Source organism: Varroa jacobsoni, unplaced genomic scaffold, assembly GCF_002532875.2.
Source record: "Varroa jacobsoni isolate VJ856 unplaced genomic scaffold, vjacob_1.0 scaffold_184, whole genome shotgun sequence".
Taxonomy (NCBI): Eukaryota; Metazoa; Arthropoda; class Arachnida; order Mesostigmata; family Varroidae; genus Varroa; species Varroa jacobsoni.
The window spans coordinates 174,911-195,486 of NW_019213086.1; the positions used below are offsets into that span (position 1 = coordinate 174,911).

Sequence of the window (20,576 nt, forward strand, 5' to 3'; positions counted from 1 at the left end):
CGACGACTTCTTCAAGTAACGATTGACCGGCGACCGCCCGACAACCAGCTTACATTGCTTCTGCTTTTCTATTGCTTCCTGCTGAATCTGCCGGGCTGGGCATTGGGCCCGGCCATTTCCAGAAAGCGAAGGAACCCCAGTGGGTCGATTTCGTTTCACGTTGACTCGATTCAGCTTTTCGTAGAAGATAAAAATTCGTCGACTTATCGTACTGCAGCTTCGATCCTCATACTCCGCACAACTGTCACGGCCCAATGCTCATTTTTAATCTCTCGTTCATTGTAAACATGCTCTTGTATTATTCACATAGATCCTGCATGAACTCTACGAGCTGTTGTTTCCGGTTGCTTCGGTGACTTGGGTATTGTACGCCATTGTGGCCAAACATTTACCAATATTTACCACGAAAAACAAATTCCGTCGCATCATTAGGACAAATAACTCAGCCGATTCAGAGCTGAGGAGGATAACAGCAGCTACTTTTACAGATCCCGGTAGTATTTCGAAAATTTCTTTAACGAGGCTGCAACAGCTGCAGGTGTCAGAAAAGTAAACAATTTCATACGAACATTTTTAAAACGACACCCCCGTTCACTTCCATCCGGTTGTTTTTCTTGCTAGATCATACAAAAGATATCTTTTCATAGCTTGGCTATGGGAAAATTTTTAAGCGCCTTTAATGAACCTGAACGCGATTCCCCTTGGGGTGCTTGGATGGCTTTTTTTTTTCCCAGATCAATTATGGCTTACAGTTATCTACACGAACCAATATCGAAATCGATTTCAATAAGTGATACAGAGGGAATCTCTTGCTCTGTTACGCATGCTGGTAACAGTGCTATCTTGGCTCGAAATGCAAGCCAACAATCAGACAGACGTAACACGCTTAAACGTACGTTAGTCAAATATCATTTCAGCTTGTAGATATAGCAAAAGTTGCGACATTTTTAATTTGCGGACTACGTCTATCCAGCCTATCGACTTTATTTTATATGCGTAACTCTACGACAGAGTTTTCGCTTCCAAAAAGTTGTGCTCTATAAAATGTAAGAACTTCATCTTTGACGAGAAACTTCTACTTGTCCTGTTTGCTTTCTGTTGACGCAAACCGTGCAACATGACTTTTTCTAGAAGAAAGCTTAAACATTAATGTGCCGGAGCAGACAGATAGTAAGGACTGGTACTTGTCCTACTATGTAAGGGACTGCGTTTAAATATTCCTTAAGCTTCAAATGTAAGCGACATAGTAAGTCGTATGTTGCATAAGGTGGAAGTACTAAAACGCTCAAATGCTGTAGTATTGCTGCTTTTTGTTTTTTTTTCAATATAAAATCGCTTTAGAACAGTTATAGAAAAAAGGAGTTTTTCAATGGTAACAGGCAGATCTCAACGAATGCAATGGAACCGTTTCACAGTGAGGTTCCACACGAAGAACCCATAAATATACTGGGTGACGCTACCATTCTTAGACAGGCACAACCATAGACGCGTGATGATTGCAGATTGCCTAAAAAATCCGTCAAGTTAAATGCGATGCTACGTACATTTCCTCTTCATGTTTAACTTTCAACCAGCTTCCATATTGCGTTTGAGAGACGGTTCAACTCGAAGGTCGTATTATATAAATTTAACTTCGAACACCTTAGCGATGTTCTTGGCCACTTCAAAATTGATAAAAGCCGCTTTAAGTACAGTTAAATACTTATGATACATTTCAGAGGCTTAGGTACTGTTCTTCTATCATTAAATTTTCCAGTCAGTTGGAATAATAAAAAACAGCTTAGTACTTAACAGCATCCACCGTGCGGGTCAGGCTTAGATACATGGTAGGCCTATACCTATATCAGTACTCTACCAATTGTATATACCAGAGCGATTAAACCGACATGTTAGAAAAACACATTAATCTGCTACCTACTCACGGCCTTATCCTGAATGCACCCGCTAGCGTTTATGCATGTTAGGATGTTTGTAACAACCAGGGCTGACATTAATTCGCCGACCTTTTCTCCACAAAGCATTGGGCGTTACCTTCGATGTTCGCTAGCCTTGGTCTGACGACGCAATAGACGGCACGCCGTTTCTCCTCGGCTAGAATTCCATTACCTAAGCCTAACCCCACTAAACCATTGGGAAGCTTGGAAATAGAACACAAGAGCGTGTTTTTAGAAGAGACAGGGGGAGCCCTGGGTTTATCGGAAAGGCGCCTCCAGAGAGCATTAGGACAGAAAGGGAGAGAGAAGCAGGAGATCGGCTACTGAGGTCTATTCGCATGTTGTGGGAGCTATAAGGTAGCTCAGGGGTCCAAGGAAGATCTTCAGTCGGGAGCACCTCGCGGTTAGACGTGGGGCAGCAAGGATGTCTAACCTGTGCTTGGGTGCTGCTCCGTTCGGAAGATAGCTATCCCAGTGAAGGTGGTCGCCTTAGGCAACCGCAGGCTCCGGCAGCCTGGAGCTTCTTGAGCCGCCGTTAGTCAGTTCATGTCCTGCAATCAAAAAACGAGAAGCGGAGCGCAATAAGTTCGTCGAGGCAGACGTTCTCTTTTAAAATTTCAATAAATTTTTTGGTGTTGTTTTTGTTTTCTTCGTTAACCTCCTCTAATATTTTCTAATCGTCTGCCCTGTCAGAAGCTACACCGGCTATCGTCACTGAAGCCGCGCAGGTAGTCTCAGCGCTTAGCAATTCTCAACCATTACCTCGATGTACAGTCTACGTACATGGATATATGAACAAGATTTTCAGCCGCGTGTGATTGCTCGAGTCCATACAAAAATTGTTGTTCCTGCCAATCGTAGTGCAACAGGCGTCGCAGAACTCGAGATTGGAAAAAACCCACGTACACAGCAAATTGCGAGCGGCGAGGTAGATGCAGTGGGGTGTATCTTGCGCGTTCGTAATTAGACAGCTCTTCTGCCTAGCTTCACCCCAGTTGGGGTCACCGAATGACCTACGAGGTTAGAAGTCACTAGCTTTTCTGTTTCCTCAAACAGAAATAATCTGAGCAGAATAAAGACGTAGTCATGGAGGTACAGGTTCTTCCACCTGTTCAGTGTAACCTCCAGTGTAACACAGTTTTTCAGCAGATGTACACTTATATCGTACTAGGAAAATTTATCCACAGCAGCTGTGTAGAATTTGTATGCAACCTTTACATTTATATACATTGGCGTTTATACAATATACATACTGTATTGAACAACCTGAAATACTGTCAAAGATTTACAAGTATGATGGGAAAACTCACATCTGTTACTATTATAGTAGTCTTATTATTCATGATAATTAGAGGAACAGCGATAATTTTTTTTCCTAACAAAACGTAAGCCCAAAAATATTCCACAAAATGCGGCAACGAATTTCTTTCTCTGTGGGATTAATTCCGTCTGTTTATTTATATTATGGTTTTTAAAGGATTTCATGAGCACATGTACGAAAGAGTTATGCGTATTTAATTAATTTTTAAGCTTTTTTTTTAGGCTGACTGAATCCTTATTATTTGGTTCCCTTAGACAAGATCACGTATTTCCTGGGGTTGTATCCACTATTGATGTAATCATTTTACACTTTTTAACCATTTAAGGTACATATATCTACGTTATCTCGCCAATACGATGCACGTTTCTCTCTGGTCTAGCATACAACAATTCCACATAAGAGAACAGCCATGCCAATGACGGCAGTATACATCTACAACCGAATCTTGAATAGTGGTGATTGGAGCTTCTTGCCGACAATGGCTCAACGGGCTCCTTTCTAAACAAACAATAGACTCAGTCGTCCGTACTTTTCGATACAAGCATGCAACATGCGTGTTTGTATGTTGTATATGTGCACGGCTGTGGGGAACCCTTGTTTTCCATAGCCCCCTTCTCTTCGCCTTTACATTTTCTAGGGGACAAACGGTTTGGACTTCTAATGACCCATCTGCCTTTTGTGGAAAAATACAACGTAGAGCCCGCCCACACGAAGACCTCAACGATAGTCGAGGGTACTATGTGCAAAGGCCAGAGGCGAAGGATAAATCGTGGCGGAGCGTCGCTGAGGTTGTGCATGAGGCCCTTTATACTGAAAATAGACCCGAACGAAAGTCGAGTAAGTGTCAGAAAGAAAAGTGCGGTTTGCCTGCTGCTTAAGCAAGAAAATAAAAACGACTTTTTTTATGTAAGCAATAAAATCAAAACCTATTTTAAATATTCAAAGATTTTAGGTCCCATTGCGAAGGCTGCTTCACACCCTAACAACTAGACCCCAAATATTTATTCACAGATAATTAACATCGCTATTAGTAATACCTCGGTACCCGTCAGTGCAAAATAAAGACTTGGTGTTACACACGTATCTACATGTATTTACCAACGAAAATAATTATTCCCTAAGGACACCGATTTCAACCAATTGAATTTCCAGACTATTTAGTCAGACCTGTCTACGTACTGCTATTTGTCGAATCGGAGATATTTTCAAAGACTTTCGTGAACGTGATAGACTAGTGGGTAGCGCGTTTGCTCGCTAATATTACGGACACGTTCTGGTTTAGGTTCGAATTCGGACGTAGACATACTTTGTTCCGTGCTGCGACCCGGTGATCAGATCGATGGACGGTGATATAGTGTACGTAAAACTCGGAACACAGAGGGAGACTGAATCGATACGAAGTGAAATTAATGGAGGGAATGGTTTTCGCAATTGATCACTTTTTGGTGGCCCTACTTCTAACTATGACCTCTCTTGCTAAGGCTCTGAAGTCAGCAATTTACTGAATCTACTACGGTATTGTACAGGGCATAGGACAAAATTATTCGAACGCGAAAGCCACCCGAGGTTGGTAACCAGATATCCAAGCTAGCCCAGTCTGATAACGATGACAAGCGCACACTGTGGAAACACTTCGTCCTAGCACAACGGCGGAAATCTGAACAACGGCAAACGACCCTCTTCAACGAGGGTCAACACGAAAAGTGCATCAACGACGAACCATCATATCTTGTCCATCATAATAGCTCGTTGCTGAAACATAACAGACGCTGCTGTAGGGGCATGAGCAAGCAGTCCGATCAGACAGGGCACTGCAGCAAAATCTTCGATGGGGGCCGCTACAAAAAATAGATTCGAGTCTCACACGGGATAGCTAAGAAGTCTAGTACTTAGATCGGAGTGCCTTTCGTTTTGTTGAAGCATGCTGGAGCTGTACATATAGACTCGGTCTATGAGGACAATGGTGGCATTCTATACTATATATACTATAACATTTATTCGAAATAATCCACATATAGATTGTGGTTTACGATAGATTTTGCGCGTTCGATTGCTCTCAGACAGTGTGTCTGTAAGTTCAATCCACGATTGTTTTCCATATCAGAGAAGTAGTTGCTAAGCAGACGTAATTTAAACCATGTTTCCAAAGTACACGTTACCCCTCCGTATTGCGCTTTATATCTGTTTTATCTTATGCCTTTAGGAGACGTTGTGCACCACAATTAAAAGGAGAATGTTACGTTGGGATTAATTTTGTGCTGCAACGAGTGCACGACATTGCCTAAATGGTAGATTTTCAAAATCGTACAAGATTAACATTACGAAAAACTGAGTTGCCATCTGTAAGTGTTCCAGCAAGTTTCCCAATATAATTTGAGCACTTGACCGGACAATTTGAACTGAGTACCATCTCAGTAAAGATAACTTAAGGAAATCTCTATTATACCAAATACTGTTAAACTGTGTGAGACGCGGTTAAATATTGGCAATAGCAAACAGTACACTGTTTGAGCTTCTTCCTTGTTATTTCTTTAGGAATCTGAGGGCACTCAATGACCTGACTATTAGAGGGATGATGTTCGTATTGAATGGTGAATGATATTGAGGAGAAGAACGATGAACGCAAAACAAGCGGTGTCTTAAGTCGGAGATGGCGGACAGTAGCGCTTCGTCGATGAGTGCTATTTCAATGCATCTTGATTATTTCCTTCCTTTACTAGTCGCGTTCACCCCATCACATCATTTAGTTGTACCTGGTTTCGTGGTAGAGAGTGAAGAGGATCCTGCTGCCTCCGTTGTATAAACCGACCGAGCCCCAGCGAACGACCTGGAGGTACACCGCCTTTTGCTGCTGGGCCCTCCTTTGTTCTGTTTTACCCGTCACCTTTGTAGCACACGCTCGAAGACGAAAGATCGTCTAGCAGAATGCGCGAGCATAGCCGATTGGACTAGACACGCTTGGTGCGAGCTAGCGATCGAGGTAGCGGGAAGGCAGACAGGGATCAGCCAATCAGGGGCAGCGGAACCTCATGAAGTCGAAAGCAACGACTCAACGATATAGGAGACGACCCACCCGACGAAAACGGAGATTGCAGGCCAAAAGAGGGAAAGGGACCCAAAGAAACGTGGAGAACATATCTTCTCATCAAGATCACTTGCTTGCCTTTAGGCCACTATTCCTCGTTTACCTGCAGTCTCCGTGGAAACGCAGCGTAGCGTGACTTTGCAGTTCTGTCAGAACCCTTGTCAGAGTTCGCAATGCACAAATTCATACCAACGATGATACAGTGTATTCTCCAAAGCGTAAATAACCACTCGAGAAAAAAGGTCATTCACAGAAGTAAATCCAGATGCAGCTGAAGTTGTCGACCGCGACTACGCTCGTGCATTTATCATGTTTTGCTCTTTCTATATGGTAGACTATAGACAAAAGTGTCGTCCCAGTTCCGTTTAAAAATATAACAGTGATCCTATGGATGCCTATTGCCGCAGGATAGAACCCTTCCGTGAATAGGACTCGATTGGTCCTATTCACTATGTATCTACTATGTGCAAATCACGTATAATAGCGTTCAGTAAAAAAAAAAAAGAAGAACAGTCAAGACCAACTCACAGTTAGGCTTCCCCAGCAAAGTCTCGTACTAAACTAGGATTTGTCTTGAATTAATGATAGTTGAATCGAAAAGTACAGAGGATAGATAGCATTGAATAAAATATTTAAAAGTATTACTGAGCACAGCATTCATATCTCCTGCTTTCTCTAGACTTTCCACTTTTGGCCCAACTCCCCTGGACATATCAATGCCCATTTAATACATGTAAAACTACATTTGGATTTCGCAAGCGTTATCCATCGAGTAATCACGCTAAGAATGCTCGTAACTTGAGCTGTCTGGCTGTTTCAAACTGACTACACTTTACCATCGTAATGGGCTACGAGGTGAACAACAGGTTTGTTTTTTTATGAAAATTTCATCTTGGAACTCCTGTCCGATAATGAAGATAACAGCCACGCTCTACCAATGCGACGGCTTACTATAGGGCCCCGCTACGAGAAAAAACCATCGACAATAGATTGCATCGACGGCTTGTGTGTAGAAGCTTATCTTTCTCTTGATTAATACTCCTTTCTTCCCAAGAACTATAGAGGTCACAGGTTCCTATCGGAGTTGAAAGGGCTTGTAGAAGGCCTAGCGTACAGAGGCCGGGGAACTTGATAATCCTGGCCAAACCCCGACGCAAGAGTTCCACTTTTTCCCTTTGGTTAATTATATAATACCCCCAGTAAGTGCTTCCGCATCTGTAGCCCTCAATCGATGAAGTGCGGGTGGTTCCTCCCGATAACAGCGGCTTGTCGGGGTTATACAGCTTACTTGTGCCTAACTTCAATAGATAGATTACAGTTAGTACATTTTGACAGTTAAAAAAAGAAAGTAACAAAAATGGTCTCAAACATTAAAACAGAATGTTTGCAGCTTTGAGTGGATTCGGAAATAAAGTTCATATTGAAACATGGACGAAGAATCAGCGGCTTTATAGAGAATCTAATATAGCAGATCAAACGGACTAACAATACATGCAGCTGCTTACTAAACTACAAGTAATAAACAGCAGAGAGCGAATAATAAGTGGAGTCCTGCCTAGCGGATTGAGTGGGGGTGCCAGATTCAAAATCGTCGAGTAGCGGGCTTTATTTTCAATTGAAATTTGGTAAAGATCTGGATATCAGCTTAATGTACAGTTAAGTTGGATCGTGTCTGAATATAACTGTTCTTTATTTCGTTACATTAAAATTGCTTCACATGGTACTGCAAATGATATTACCGGACCTGTCGAGGATATTCATGTTGGAAGATTTCAGTCCTTTCGACGACAAATCACTGCGAGAATTGCTTAAAGTTTCCCATTTCACAAATTTGATAAATTATATTTGAATTTTTTTTTTTTGTAAAGTTTGTGCTTTTTAATCTGAAGAATGCCCAATATTCTATGGTTACCTAAACGCTGCAATCATTGGCTTATCGTAGTCTGTGTGATGACGTCGTCATCAGAACAATATATATATATACTATACTATATTCATGTATAAGTACACATTATCTTTATGGCAAAAATAATAAACAACTTCTTCGCTCTAATTAATCACAAACAAGACACATTTCTCAATTGGACTTAAAGGGGTTTATTAAACTTTGACACATGCAGAAACTCTTGTCTTTCGACAGTAAGGTCTAGGCCAGCTTTAGATTCACAGAATTCTTCCATAAGATAACTAAACGACTTATTAAATTTTTACACGCCGAAATGTAGTTTCTAACTTCTCCTACGCCAAGCAGTCAAACTAGAAATTTAAATAGTAGCTTCATTATAGTAAGTTATTTTTCACGGAACATATATGATAAAGGCTAATGAGGCAGTATAAGGCCCTTAGTTTAATAAATGCATTGAATACTAAGCTTCTCGGAATGTATGGGATTTGTTGATATACTTGGCTTTATTGTTTCGTTCATCATTTAACGACTGGAAGGGATTTTGACTAAGTTATTGGCTATGTTTCTAAAGAAATACTCCTGGTGAGGATCGCACCCGCGGCCCCTGGATTAGAACTCCAACGCACAATCCACTATGCTATAGGGGCAGGTGTAGTGGGGTAGATTTGTCCTCCAACAGTATATTAGCGCAGCTACTACTACTACTTTCATTGTCGAATTGGATAAATGCAGACTTGAAAACTATCTTTTTTTTTTTAGCCTCTAAGTGGTGCCTATCGGTCTTGTATGTAGTATTGTACAAACAAGTATTATATTGAAGGGTGCACATGGCTGTTTTGAGTATCTGGCGATCTTTTTCCGTTCGAGAGAAGAACCGCAATTTTCGAACAGGCCAAGGTGAGGTTCCTAACGTATGGTGTCTCAGAGTCACTGCTCACAATCGATTGCAGGGCTGCCAACCGTAAAACAGCGACCGTTTACCTATGAACAGTTTACGTACAGCCAATAGTTAAAATGGCATAGTTTGGACAATTCGATGCAATTGGAAAATGCTGCCGTAATGATTTGTTATCGTTGCTTACGAGCAACAAGAATAGTAAGAAGCATACACAGCCCATCAGAGAAAGCTTGATAGTTTCGAAGGTTACATTGCCGTTCGGTAAAGGTATATGTGTATATGTGTAACTGCTATTTCATAGTCAGAGCCAATGGAAACAATTTATCACAGTCCAGATTCAATAGTGATCAAAACGTTGAATGGCAAACGGCATATTGGTCAAGGTTTAATGTCCTCTGAGATGCGTTTTTCTCTATGCTTTTTTCCTCTTTTATTTTCAAATAACGCTTACCGTTTGGGTGTGTATTTATCAGAATAAAAATATATGTCCAGAAAATCGTGGATATCGGTTGGTCATTGTTGCTGGTTAGTTCGCCAATGATTGAGCGGAACGGGGAGGTATTTATGATGAGGGAATCGCACAGGGTCCAACGGTGTATTGGCGGAGTGACGGGCTCACGTCGTAGTCATCTGGGACTGATCAGGAGATATGGTACTAACAACGTCTGCTGAAATCGATCTTGAACAGCCCAGCCGGATAAAGCTAGCGGCATACGCCTACCATCTGGGTTGTCGTGAGTAAAAAGCGGCCACATAAGGCCACAGAAATTTAAGATGGGACGATTTTTAGCCAATAAAACCCAAAATAATGACTTAAATGATGTGGCTGGCTTCTCGAATTTAATCGTCACCCAGTCTTTGATCAAACACCGACAGTTCAGCGTTTCTTGTTATTCATCGATCTCTTCTAATTTTGCTACATCGGTATTTCTATACATATGCAAAAAAATGAACTATAAGTATAAATATATACATATACCCTATCACTGACCTATCGAACAGAGCAATTTTTACACCCTAATTTAGACAGAGGAGATCTCTTTAAAGCTATAGCAATGCTGTACTATGTTAAAGGCAAATGTATCGTATAACAGTAACATATCATATACAGACAAATAATTTTGTATGGTTTGTGAATAGCGTACTATTAGTACTGCTAGGCGAAATTATGTGTAATGATCATTGCTATACTGTCTCCATTAAATCAGTATACAGACTAAAGTATATTTACTTCCTAAGCGGCTACGAAACGAATATCTGATTGTTTGAAAGCTCATTTCAAAGCGGTGTCCTCTGTCTGCCGGTCTGTCGTTTTCTGTCGATTTCGTTAGCTCTTTTTCAAGGCAGTCGTTTTCCATTATCATCGGAGTTCCCGGGGCTACGATGGCCTGGCCAGGCTGCAGGGGATGTGAGAGTAGGGGGGACGCGATAGCACGGGAACACACGTCGCTAGTCGTTGTCACCGTTCTTCCCTCTTTGTGCCAGCACTTCGCAAGTTTCCCCACAAGCAGCACGGGGCTTTTACTGACCTCACTCACCCCGCTTGTCTGTCCGTCCTGCCGGCATCCGAGTACCACTGAGCCAAGAACTCCATTGTCTCCGAGCGCCGATTCGCGAGTCGACTATCTCGGCCATGCCAGTAGTAGTAGCAGCATCCACTGGCCCGTTTCTGGCCGTCGTCGACTGGAGCTTCATCTCTATCTTCCGCAGCGTTTCTCTTCCAAAAGGCCGTCTTCCTCCTTCCATGGGGAGCGGGGGCTGTGGTGGGCATGGAGGACGGGGTACAGGGCACTTGCTTGCCTCGCCTGGATACTTGCACCAAACCCCACTCGTAGCAATTCAGTTTATTTCTCTTACGGGCGAGTCGGAGGCTGGGGTGAATGTAAGAGGGAAGGGTGCGCGGCTGCCAGGATGGAAGGGATAGGAAGTCCGCGTATGTACGTTTCTGTGTTTGTATGTGTGCGTGAGTGTGGAAAGGGGTATGCTGGCGATGGGACACCACTAAAAGAGAGACAAAACAGTGATAGAAAGAAAAAAAAAAAAAAAGAGAGAGAGAGAGAGAGAGAGAGAGAGAGAGAGAGAGAGAGTTCTCCCTTTCCGCCTTTGTGTTCGTTGTTTCGTGAGCAGATCGGAGCCAAGATTAAGGTTGAGAACTACGAACAATGATGAGCTCGCGGTTGCGGGGTCCGTCGCCAGGCATAGTCTAAGCTACCGCAGCGCACCATACTATACTAGCTGAAAGTCTGCGACAAAAGCTGGTTGTGATGGGGTACGGCGGCCTTGTATGAGCAATCGTTCTCACGTGGGCACGGATAATGGTACGGAGCTTCAAGTTGAAACAGAACAGAATAGAAAGTTCGGCAAATAGAAAAGTACAACGAATGCACGTAATGACTGAGGTAACGGTTACTCGAAGCTATACGTTTGCCATAACATGAATAGCAGCGGCGACTGACCTCAACCAGCGAATTGCTTGCCTGACGTCGGTGTACGCTTCTTTTTCGTCTATTACAGCCTCTATAAATAAGCTATGAATTTTCTTGAGTTGCTTGTATATGAGTCATCTTCATATCGGAAATCGGTGCCACTCGTTAAGATAAGCTTTATTCTAATGTGGCTTAACATTTGGCAACCTGCCTCTTAGCGTATTAGCGAACATGCGTTCGTTAAATAACAACAATAATCCGCCAATTCAGCTCCGTCATCATTCATAATAGGGAGCTGTGCCTGTAAATGTAAGCTATATAATTAATTATGTTTCAAAAAGTGATCCTCACAATAACCTGGTACAATATAGCGTAGCCTGTGAAAATGTGCATTTCTGAGAGCTTCTGTCACCAAGTGTTTTCTTGTTAGGCCAATTGGCCTAACAAGCCAAAGGGCTAGAACTAGCCTCTATGCTCGGCCCTGGTACGAAGTGTATTCTAACCTAGCCCAGTGCTCTAGGCACATTTCTGATACATTCGTCATTCGAGTCGTTTCGATCATGATAACAGCAGAAAAACAAGCGTCCGACGAAACAGAACCATACGTTTTTAGTAATCGCCCAGAAGGATATCCGTTACGCCCGTTCCCGCTTCAATACATTTGTTTGAGTACCTATTCATTCTGTGGACACGACGTACCTTCAGCCCGTGCGAGCAACATACGTGCCAGTATAGGTCCTTCGGCCTACCCTTTTCGGAAGCCCTAGGGGTTGTTACATGAGAATAGCAAGAGGATCGGTTTTTTGCACCCATTTTCATGAAGTCACAACACCGAAAGGCGCACAAACCGTCGCGGCAGTCAGGAGCAGCTCTCCAGCAACAAAGACTCGCTTGCTTTATCTGATTTGTACGCTTCCTCAACCATCTGTCTAAACAAAAATATATAATAATAAAAATTATAATTCATCATCACTTGTAATGTTTATGGCACCGATTGACGGTTACAACATTTATTTCAACCAATGCTTATCGTGTAAAAGTGCATGTGTGACGGCGGTTAAACAGGAGTACCCGGCATACACATTTGTCTTTTTTACGAGTTCCTCCCCTCTCGTCATTGTCATCCTTGAATGACAGGCCAATTGGCTTTATCTGGCCAGTAGCATTATCATTATTACTGTTGTGTTTCGACTACCGTTAATTAAAACAGTAGCGTTATGGCAATCAGAGGCGGGAGCATGCACTGATCAGTTACGCGTTTCATAAGCAGCAGCTTCCCGTTGCGTGATATCTTCATTCGAGTCCGTTATCAGGTTTGGCGAAGCGTGATTCAGCTACATTGGCGTCCATTGACAGCTTACAATCTAGCGACAATACCTAGTTTAAACACGCTCAACCGACAAACAGCTTTGATCGTACTTAAAAAGTGTATTCTGTGATGATACATATGTACACATATGCATGTACAGATAAACCACTGGCTCTACGGACACGCATGTACGCAGATAGATAAGTGTAAAAATATGTTTATGCCTTAACTCGATATAGATTCGGCGTACATAGATAGTGGCTAGAGCTCATTCATTTTAGCTTTTGTTTGCTGATTCCGTGTGCACAAGCTGTAGTTCAATGATGCTGGTGGCGACAAGAACGTATATCGGCGGTGCAGGGAAGGCCTTCGGGACTTCGCATCGAATGAACGCTTGCTTATTCGTCCTTACACTTACTTGTGCAAGCCTGATCTGATTTCTGGCGTGAACAAGTAGACAAATACGGCCTCGCCCAGACACTAGATGCATAAACGTACTAAAGATAGTATTGGTCGATTACGCGATCTGATTGACTCAGATCTATTCCATCACAGCGCATGTATTAGCGTCGTAATAATAGATCATATCTAAGTTAAACTCCCTAAACGATTCAGTGTTGATCATGGAACTGTAATGGCAAAACCCGTTTGCAGCCAATCGATTGACGCTACTGCCGTCAGAAAGGACGGGCTACGTAACTGTGAAACCATGTGCATCAGACTTGGCTACTGCCACACATTAACTGGCATAAGATAGCTTTGTTCATGCCAGTACCGTAACGATGCGGAGAACGCACCGTGGATTTCATTGGTGAAACGGTGCCTGTCTGGTTCATCATAGACTGCTAGCCTGAATAAATTCTGTTCGTTTATTTGGTAGTCTTCTGGCGTTAGCTATCTTGAAATCTTAGATGTTTTGTATATCTAAGCACACTGTAAATGTAAGAGGGAAGCCAAACGCTTCTGAGTAGTTCTATAACGATAAGTTGAGAGTGCGTTTATCGGCGTTCACAAAAGCTCCCTAGAGGTAGAAAAATTCCGTCATGAGTGCAAAAATGATTGTTTGTTGTCTCTAAAAGTTGTTCTATTTTTATCGAACATTTCGTAATCTAACATTAACTGCCCCTCGCTCCCGAATGCTCTGTTTTTGAAGCAGAACGTATTATAATTATCACAGCTTGCACAGTAGATCTACTTCAATACTCTACCGCTTAGGGAAGTTTGATACCGACCAGTTAAATGTAGCTAAATTGAACTGTTTTTGTGCGTTACGCAGTGTAAAGTACTATTTTCTTTGTAGAGACATACATTTTTGTTGTATTCGCCAACCTGGATAACTGTACAATTATCAATAAGGACGAGTTCTTCTAACCTGAGAAGCTTGGCTTATTGAATGTTACGACAATGTAACACGCATTTTGCAGTGAAGACGTTCCGATGGACAAGCTCTAGAAGATTTCAATACGCCTCCTTTATCCATAAACAATGAGGTCAACATCGCTGGCTGACTGACTGACTGACTGAGGGCACAGAAAAATCTCGTCAGAGTTTACTAGTATTAATAATTATGTAACTATCTGACCAGAGTACAAAACTGATATCTGAAAGAGTAAACTGCTTGTCACTTAGGTAGACGGCAATAAACAAATAGTTTCCGATAACAGCCGACTTATTTCCTTTAGATGCTGGATTGCCTCCTAATAATAATGGCAAACAAAGCGATAATAGAAAGCTTCTTCGTTACAGCGCTCCGCCTGCCCAGATCAGATTGACAGTAGTATCATGGTAGCACCGTTGCGGCAATGGTAGCTGACAAATCAAAAGTTTACTTTGTGTTTAATAGCTGCCACATAATGAAGGTATGATAGAATATATTCATATACCTAGTTCCGATAGCGACAACGAAACTTATAGTAAGTATAAAAAGTAGAGACAAAAAATGCACCCTGTACAATGCAGTCGTAATGGATGAACTGCCCAGTTCCGCTAATCTCGATGAGGAAATACCTCTCTTTTTTGAAATCTATTGTACGAAAGGAAAGCTATTACCTATTGTAATATAAAGCTTCAACTCTGTGGAGAACGCAGCATGTAAAACGTTCGTGATAGCAACCGTAAGCCAATGCTTTTACATCATGCTTATAGCTTGCCAGGCATTTCCCACGTATCGTCTCGAATAGAAAACTTAAAATACCAGACCATCAGTGGCTTCCGTAAATGCTATTCTGGAGCTATGTTCGGCGGTATACGTACCTCCGAACGTATTTGAGCAGCTCCGTTGTATCGGTTAAATAAGCTCACGATCGTCTTCGAGTGGTCCCAAAACCTCCTGGTTTGTGTAGTAGTCAATTGTCGGCTTCAACGACGGCAACGATCTTGTTTTCGACAGGCCTGCTTGTACAGCACGGCCGAAGCATTGCCACCTTGTCTAACGTTTGTAGATGATTTCAACTTCGACCAGCACGGTCGGAACGTAAGAGCCCCTACCTAAGCCCTTTCCTGCCAGCTAATGTACCGTTGGGGTGTCGCTGCAATCGCGCCGTGTTCTTCGGTGCAGACTATCGGATCTCTCGCTCTCCCTCTCACTCTCTCGATCCCTTTCTTGCCCCCCCCCCCCCCTCTCTCTCTCTCTCCCTCCGTGCTCTATCTGTCCGACCCTCTTGCTGTCTTGGTTGGCCCCGTAATAGTAATGGTTGTAGCAGCAATCGCAGTAGCTAAGTGGAGTTGCGTCGAGCCGACGCCTTTCGGCGGCGCTAACGCAGTCAGTCGTTCTTCCGGCACATTGGCCTAGTCGGCGGACACGGTTGCTCGGGCTGAGGGGTAACTCAGAACTGCAGCTCTTAGATTCCGTCCGCCTGGTCGCCGACCGCTACGTAATAAGCTACCAGCTGCAGCTACTGCTGGTTTTCGCCAATGGGGTACTGACGACGACGTTGCCTTCACCGCTGCCTCCAGGAAATGACCACTAGTAGCAGCGGTCAGACGGCCCCGGAGCCCGCCACGGGACCGTATGGGACTCGGGGCACACAGAGTCCTGAGAGGAAAAAAGGCACTGCAAAAATAGGTTGTGATAGATATATTGTGCCAGAAAAGCTCGCGGGCACGGGGCAAAGTATTGCAGGTGTATACCTACATGTGCGTGCGTGCGTGCGTGCGTGCGTGTGGTCATACTACTGCAACCGTCCTGGCTACTAGAACGGCAATCGTTCGTGAGTGCTAAGTTTTTTTCACTGATAGAGTTCCTTTTTTGTAGGGCAGTGAATGAAGTGCTAAACAACCAGTGAGAATCAACCCCCGAAACACAGTATTTATTGTGAGCATTTGAAATGTACAATGTTAGTATTAGTGAAAGACCTAATATTGACCCTGTTGGAACACTAATAAAGAAGTAACCGTTGAATCGTATCACTATATAGCCTGTCTCTAAGTACTAATAAAATGCCCGGCATATACGTAGAAAAGAATACGCATTAATACAACCGTTAATGTTTATGCGACTTCAGACGCTTTAAATTGATCGTCTGAAATCTATGCAAGCGCTAGGGAGAAAAACATGCTAACGTTAACAGAAAATAGCACTCTCACAATTTTGTAAAACGTTGTCCTTTGCAATACATCGATAAAAGTGTGGTCAGTTGTTCTGGCGCTTCGTACATGCACGTGTCGAACTAATGACAGGCCCGAATCGGCCGAGATCTCTCTGATATGGGCCTTGGCAGCTAGGAGATCTTGGTGCGTGCGTTTCGACCCCAAAAGAAATATCAGGTAAATATAATGGAAATCTAATTACGTTTTCTTGTGTCCTTAATCAAAACGAACGCCAAAGGCAAATCCAGACAGCTGCTGAAGAAGCGTTTTACTGATACTTAGTTTAATTAGCAATACGATTCGAATTTCCATAATCTCGGCTATTAAACATTCGAGTTATCGTAAACTGCCATTTCTTTTAATCTGTGATACTTTTCATTGTTCATGTACAAAGTAAAGTACGTATCCGTTATTTTTTCACACGGGCCAATTTTCAAGTTGTTTTTATAATATCTGCTTTCCGTTAGTTAACTATCTAATTATTAAATTAGTTAATTAAATATTTACTTGTAACTAATTGAATTAAGGACTGAGGCCTAAAAATAATAGAGCAGTCGCTTGGTTTCTTTACTTGACTTTTGAAGCATATAGGAGCTTTCATTGGGAGCATAATCTACGCGCAGAAAGTGCATCCTCAGTAGCTCTGACGATAATACTAGCATATACAATAGCGCGCAAATATTCTTCGGTCTAAGTTAGCCACCTGATCGGAAGCCTTCTGTTGTAGACCTTCTCGATGTCTCGCTGGCAGACAGATAAAACAAGGCGGAGGAAGCGGGCAAAAGGAACCTGAATGACCGAGAACACCACATTGGTGATGATGACGGTGGTGGTGTTGTGGACGAAGCCACCAGCTAGCCAAGGCAGTAGTAGTAAGACCTCGGTGGCCTTGATTACTTGGGCGGGCGCGGACAAAAGCCGACAAAGACTGTCCTAGCTCGTTCCCCAAACCCCCGATCCCATTTAGTCCCACACCCTTGCTGAGGTCCTGATGACCGACCCTCCTCCGTTGCAGAGCGACCTACGCCCATTTTCCTAACCAGTCGGGACTCCCAACTGAAACTGGCGTCATTGCTCTCACCGCTACGGCTTCTTTGCTGTTGGTATTCCGTTTCTGGCTATGGTGAAATCAGTGTACATTACCCTCCATTCTATACTGCAGGGATAAGATGAGGTCTGGTGAGAATGAGAACAAGCAGAAATAGAAGGAATAAACAACGAGCGAAATAACGGCAAGGTGAAAGGAATAAGTATACTTCTACTAGAGGCTCACGCTGTCACCCCCCTCACTTCAACATGCTCGACCGACCTTTGGCCTTTTCTTGTGCATTCCTTTCGCCGAATCAAAGATAGCCGAAGGAAGCTCGGTTCTTTTATAGCTCCCTCAGTCCCTTCCTATTTTCCCCGATCGAGATCAGACCCAGAAAGGGTGGCCCTACCTGACCAGTTTCTTGGTCCATTCGATGGCTCCTTCACAGTTCGTTTTCCAAAGCCAAATGTTCACGTTGTGCCATTATCAGCCATCACCATATGATTTAGCACTGCGTCATTATCCGTCCGTCATTTTATAGGTCCGCTCTTGCAAAAATTTGGAATAGTAAAATAATCAAACCAAAGTGAGCCTGAAGCGAACGGTTTGAATGAACAGGGGGTCGGCACGTATTTCCTTGTCTGTTTAACAATAGCAACTCGACGCAGATGGGTGATGTGTTGTTTCATAATGGTCTACTCGGGGCCGTGCACGTTGTCCTAATAAGCACCACTTATGTAACGATTATGTAACGGACGATTCAGTGATACCATCATCAATGGTATTGGTTGAGTACATATACATATTTTGTTACTAAGTGGTAGGCTTTAATGGTAGCTTGTAGAGCACGTTAAGCACATATAGATCTGGTACTGAGTCTAAGAGATATACATTATTACATATTTATACAAGATATCTATTTGAATACAATGGTAACGAAATGTGTTTGGAGCACAACTATAAAAATGAATAGAGCAACGCTTTGTGACCGCATTCAAGTTGGCAGAATAGTTATTCATTACATTGGCGGACACCCGAAGTGAAAATATCCCTTTTTGATTCCGCATGCGTACCCTCGCAGATTAGTAATTATATAGATGTTAGATTGAAACAGTCCGCAATTTCCTAATAAGTTTCTCGACATTATTTAAACTTTTTTTTTTTCTCAATTGGGATGAGAACTATTTCTTTTTTTCAGGAAAAAAAGTAATACTTGGGTAACAGCTCTGTAAATCCCGGAGCTCTGCTAACAGCCGCGTTAGGCACTTTCGACCTAAGTATTTACAATACCACACCAAAGAGTAACTTTGAAGTTAACTTCATCGGGGTAGTTAGTATCTGTTTTTTAAAGTTAATGCAACGAACCTATAGAAATACGGTGGGGGTATGTGTTGTATCGTATTCCTTTGACTTTTCTCGCGCTGTTCTTGCGAGTGCCGTTAGGGCGGAAATACTCGCTTGATCTCAAGCAAATTTTATGGGCAAGAACTTACTTCTAGGAGGAATCGGTAGCCAAGTATTCTATTGTCAACCCGATCCCCTGAACTTCGGACTCTAGATGTCACTTAGGGAGCGTTCCTTCGGTTGTTCTCTTTCTGTCGTTTTAGCTATCATCTAAGCGATTTGGTGCAACGCGCGTTGGAAGAATCTCCCAGTCCTTTGCCACTACTTAATAGCCCGTTTGAGGCGTTCTCTGTTAACGAAGTAAGGTGTCGGTAAGACACTGTCTAAGTAAGTCGCGAGTAGCCCGACAACTCGAAAATGAACCTTGTAGCGTTACTTCTCTCTACACGTATTAATTTATAGCGGCATCGTTGGTCATAGGACCAACTGGATAACGTGTACGCTTTAATAGAAGAATTCTATACTTATTTAAACGATGGCTCTTCCATATTTTATTTAATGATCAGACAACCAGGATTTTTTTAGTAGCTTTTTTCCAGTAATAAGGTTGCCCCAAGGCATCACGGCCTAATAATCAAAACAAACATTCTCAAAATGTTCGTTATAAATTAGTTTGAAGGATACCGTGCATTGAGTGCCGATTAGGTAACCTGCAAGTTGGAATTTGATCTCCAAATTATATTCATTTGTTTTTCTAACATTTACCGTTTTCCGTCTACTGGCATTTAGTTTATGAAAATATTAGCACAATTTCTAATCATAAATTGTTCCCATCGTTCCGCGTACCGAAGGTCCTTGCAGGCCATACAGAAGGTAAAAGGTAAAACCAAAGCTACGAGGCTATCGTAGCCTGTAGACTATAGTTATGACGGAGCGAGAAGCATCTGAAATAAGCTATTAGACACTGTCTTGCTACAATGGAATTTGTTGCGTTCTCTGTTTCCACGCATGTCTGAGGTCATACCTAGCATTTTCTACCAACAACATTTGCATTTCTAGTACTAAACCAACGTACGATAGAGTTATTAGGGTTTGCTTTGTAGGAACGGCTACCTTTTTATTTTCAAAGCTTTTTTTCTTGCAACTAAACTCCAATAAATCCCGTGAAGTGAATTATATCGAAAGCGACTATCTAGCGCGTGTATTAGACGAGAAACAGGAGTGGTTAAGAGATAATCGCGCAAAGCACCTACAAATCGAAGAAGATACCGAACGCAATGTGGTCGTTAGTTCTGGCTTGTCTGGCCGCTTACTCCCCGTTAACATACCCTAGCTTCCGTCGACCTTTTGTCTGGAGCTGGTTCGCATAGGTCCTCAGTTTGTTCGATTCTGTTTGTACCCTTCTCGCTGTTCGCTGTCGTCCACAATGCGCATGCCTCGCTTGTAAATTGACCTCGAGGATTTAAAATCCATTTCAACTAGATCAACTGGTCGCTCTTTGGCTGGTGGTCTTTTTTCTTCCCTTTAGTTTCCGCTGTCTGCTCATGGCCCGCTTCTGAGCCTTGCCATTCCATCCGGGTTGCAGGCTATTCGGTTGCTCGGTCACCAACGTTGCCGCAGCGGTCGCAAAGGGCGATGCGAGGGGAGAATGTTCGTCGGTCAGAGGGGTCCAGGGGGACGAGCAGCAGCAGCAGCAGCTTTTCGCCACGTTCCCCTTTTCCCGGCAAACGATCCT

The 20,576-nt window shown here is 42.9% G+C and overlaps 1 long non-coding RNA gene across 1 annotated transcript; it reads right to left on the reverse strand.

The window, feature by feature from the left end:
* Positions 1-8,421: 8,421 nt before the first annotated feature.
* On the reverse strand, positions 8,422-15,336 carry LOC111272273 (uncharacterized). Its single transcript, XR_002687421.2, has 3 exons — positions 15,133-15,336; positions 12,270-12,499; positions 8,422-9,227 (listed from the first exon to the last, which is right to left on the reverse strand). It is a non-coding gene; the product is annotated as an uncharacterized LOC111272273 (long non-coding RNA).
* Between the last annotated feature and the right edge of the window lie 5,240 nt (positions 15,337-20,576).